The sequence below is a fragment of the Gossypium hirsutum genome, chromosome D07 (assembly GCF_007990345.1).
Source record: "Gossypium hirsutum isolate 1008001.06 chromosome D07, Gossypium_hirsutum_v2.1, whole genome shotgun sequence".
Lineage (NCBI taxonomy): Eukaryota > Viridiplantae > Streptophyta > Magnoliopsida > Malvales > Malvaceae > Gossypium > Gossypium hirsutum.
Genome location: NC_053443.1, coordinates 35,900,829 through 35,904,968, shown reverse-complemented (window position 1 = coordinate 35,904,968; position 4,140 = coordinate 35,900,829). Strand labels below are relative to the sequence as shown.

The window sequence follows — 4,140 nt, the reverse complement described above, 5'->3', positions numbered from 1 at the left end:
ACTGACGAAGGCTTTGACACAACAGAAGCATGATCATCACAGTAAGTCACTTGGTGTTAGATATATGATTGATTGGTCTCAGTTCTAGTGGGAAATTGTTAGAGTATGCCCCAAAGACCAATCATGAGATGATTGTAATCACATACTCGTTTTACCTTATTTGTTAATATAAGACGTTGCCATTGTTATTTCAGTTTCTTTTTCTGTGTATGTAAATAAACTAATTAATAATAATGTCTTGAGAATAATATGATTATTCTTAAAATGTTCTTAGTCAAGTATTATTGTGGGGTTGGACAATAATAATGCATTGAGACTAATGTGTAGTTGGTTGATGACAAAGTCTTGTCAGTAACATAGGGATGTCAAAATTAATATCTGAGTATGTGTTAGAGAACAACATATTGGACTGACCCATTATGAGTATATTTCTTGGATTATTATGTAAAATTCACAACATTACTCATAATGATAAATATGTATACGATCCTCAGACTTGAGATTATCATTGTCCCAACATCGTGAGTCGTATATTTTGATACAGTCAAACGTCTACCATAATAGGTTGTGCTATAAAGACTGATGTTGGGTATGCCATTGTAACCTCCCAAACCTGACTTAGACGTTATGATCGAATTTTGAAAACTACATTCCGGCGCAAAAAACTTTCGTATTTTAAATCATACTTTAAAACTATTTGCCTTTTTTATTCAAAACTTGTGAGCTTGATTATTTTCCTTCGTTTTGGGAAAAACTTGTTTATTTAAAAATTACGCGCCTTTAGAAATTCATTTGTAAAGACCACATATTTTGGAAAGCCAAGTCATATTATTATTAAAAACTTATTTTTAATATAGTAGCGAAATTTAATGCTAAAATCATATTTTCGTTAAAAATTGGTTTTTCATGCATACTCATTAAAATATTGAATAAGCAATTTAAAACTTCAAATCATGCAAAATTAAATTAGAAGTCCCCAAATATAAAGTCCATGCCACAGTCCATAAAGAAAATTATTACAGTCCCAAAAATAATTATATAAAAAAGATTAAAAATATTTAAACTTAAAATCATTCGAGAGGATCCTCTGACAGCCGTGGCAAAGTCTTAACCTTGGAGTTATCTGTAAAATCAAAAAACTAAAGGCAGTGAACTATAAAGCTCAGTGTGAGTCAAAGTCAATAGTGTCATAAAAATTTATTTATAAATCTCAAATGTATGCTTATGATTTTTAGAAAACATTGTATTTATGCATTTAAGGAAAACATTCTACCCATACTCTACTACAAACCATGAAAGTTTTGTAGAACTCGTTTCATCCTATAACACCAGTTTGTGGACAAGCCACCAATAATTACAGATAAACTGCCAAATCTTCCTCCTTCAATCATACGAAATCCCCATGCAATGCATAAAGTCATTTCATGCTTTTCAGTATCAAAATCAGTATGGTAACAATATTAAAATCAATACGGTAACAATATTAGCATAAACCACGCGTTCAATGTAACTGAAATATTAGGCATGTGTAATCTTGGCTGTAATAAGCCCAATTTGCCCGGGCCCAAAAACACATACACAAATAAATAAAATAAAATAATATAACAGTCCTTTTTTAAATGTTTAGTATTACAAAGCCCAGATCTAACATAAACCTAATTCTAAACCCAATGGCCCAAACCCGAATAGCCTGAATACCCTCACAACCCACTAAGCCTAATGCCCGATGGCCCAACACCAAGCAGCACCCAGCAACCCTAGGCAGCAAACTAACAGTCGCCGCCGCTCTCCATTCGCATGCGCGCCACGAACCACGCCCCGAGCCACTCCTCACACGCATCACCGTACGGCCTCCGTACGCCTGCAATACACAAAGCAACAAAAGACAGACACAAACAAAGGGCAAACAAGAGCAGGAAAATAGAAAAAGAGGAGAAACGGATTGTTTTTTTTAGAGGGGTCGATTTTTATTTCTATTTTCTTCTATGAATCTAGCTATAGAAGAGCCATTAGGAATATTGTAAAGTGGTTACCCTCACACACACACGAACCCAAAGATTATTGAAAAAAAAGCCAAAAACAGAAATTAAAAAAAAGGTTGATTTAAACATTTTTTTTCTCTTCGTGTTCTTGTTCGTTTCTTTATGTTTGCTTGTTTATTTTTTTATACGAATCTCTTAAAACAAAAACGAGAAAGGGGAAGAGGGAAGAAGAGAAGGGTTTACCTAACGTGGTCGTCTTTTTCCCCTCTCCGTCACAATCGGAGACCGGGGCAACGACGGGCCGTGAGACGCCCTTGTTGGCTGCGGCGGCAGAGAAAAATGTAAACCCTAGCAGAGGGTTCTTTTCTTTTTCTAAAAAAGAGGGCAGAAAATGGAGCCTTTTAGAAAAATTTTAATTTTATAGCAGGCATGAAACGGCGTCGTTTAGTGCCTGTTACAGTGACCTCAAAACTATCCCGTATAAGGCCATACCCGCGTGCTTGACCCGACCCGCCTAGGATCCGCGCGATTTTGGACCAGTGGGGTTATTTGTGCCCTCAGTTCTCCTGCGTTTGAGGCTGTTTACAATTGGGTCCTATTCCCTTTTTGTCATTTGTTTTAATTTTGCCCCAGATATCCATTTTTCTTGCAATTTGGTCCATAGACCTTCTGCACTGACCATGCTAGAACGGTGTCGTTTCCTGTTATCTGATTTGATTATGAGTTTGTGTGTTTAATTTCTTTATTAGTCACTGTGATTTTTAAGTGGATTTCAATGTGGTCTCTTTCATTCTATTTTATTGTGTATTTACTCCATGACTTTATGATTTAATTTCAAATTAGCTTTATATATATGTTTATTTATTATCAACCAAATATACTTATTATTATTACAATTATTGTTTTTAATATTACTATCATTACGATTGTTGATAATATCATTATACTAATCTACATATATTTATTTACTTCTTTATATTTTTTTTTCTTGTCATGTATTAATATTAAGTTTTATATTATCATATATTAGTATACTCTTTCATTATTTTTTATTGATATTGTAAATAACCATTTTAAATTTATTGTGCATTTGCTTTAAAATCTATTATATACTATTATTTTAAAATTTATTTTGTATTATGTATTATTATATATTCATTATCACTTAGATTAATCATTTTCATGAAAATTCGTTATATCATATATACATTCTTTGATATTTTATTATATAATATGTTTTTCTTTAATTTCACTCATTATATTTTTTTATTTCGAATAAAAGCATTTTTTTAACATACGTATATTATTATGTACCTTAATTTTCATAGCATTGGTACAATGTATGATCGAGATTATTGTTGCTATGCTCGTTGGTATTTATCTATTAATTAATTGATGTTATTTACAAACCATCCTTGTTGTACGTCATCATTCACTCGCCTTTTATTTCATTTAAAAGTTGCACATCGTTTAAAGACCAAAATCATTTTATATAAAAATCTTTCAAAATAAAGCGAATACTCGACATTTGGAATCGTCGAAAGAATTGAGCCCTAACGTATTGGGTTCCAATTTCCTCGTCAAATCTAAATAATCGAAATTTTTCAAACATACAAATTTCAAATAAAAACCCATTCTCGGGAATTCGACACGTTGTGTCCTAACGCATTGGATATGACATGTTATTTTCTCGAGACGAGGATTTTAAAAATAAAGGCAATGTTTGATATTTAGGAATTTTGTGAAATCGAACCCTAACTTACTGGGTTTTGATTTCCTCGTTCGACCCAAATAATCAAATACCCTTCTCAAAATGCATAAGTTTTAAAGGTCAAGAGATAAACTTAATTTTGAGGATTTTAAAATGTTGCACTCTAACTTACTAAGTGTGACGATTTCTTTCTTTAAAATAAGTGAATCTCATCGTCCAATTTGTTTTACTCAAATTTTCTTTTCAAAAGATCGTATTTTAAAATCTTTTCAAAATTTCAACCCTAAGACATTAAACAATCGATTCGGTACCAATTTTGGGCGTTACGAGGGTGCTAACCCTTCCTCGTACGTAACCGACTCCCGGACCTATTTTCTCAAATCTCGCAGACCTAAAATTTATTTTTAATGGTGAACCGGTCACACCTTAATAAAAGATCGGTGGCCA

The 4,140-nt window shown here is 32.6% G+C and overlaps 1 long non-coding RNA gene across 1 annotated transcript; it reads right to left on the bottom strand.

The window, feature by feature from the left end:
- Positions 1 to 1,458: 1,458 nt before the first annotated feature.
- Positions 1,459 to 2,369, bottom strand: LOC107954740 (uncharacterized). The gene is made up of 2 exons (XR_001699673.2): positions 2,226 to 2,369; positions 1,459 to 1,861 (listed from the first exon to the last, which is right to left on the bottom strand). It is a non-coding gene; the product is annotated as an uncharacterized lncRNA (long non-coding RNA).
- Between the last annotated feature and the right edge of the window lie 1,771 nt (positions 2,370 to 4,140).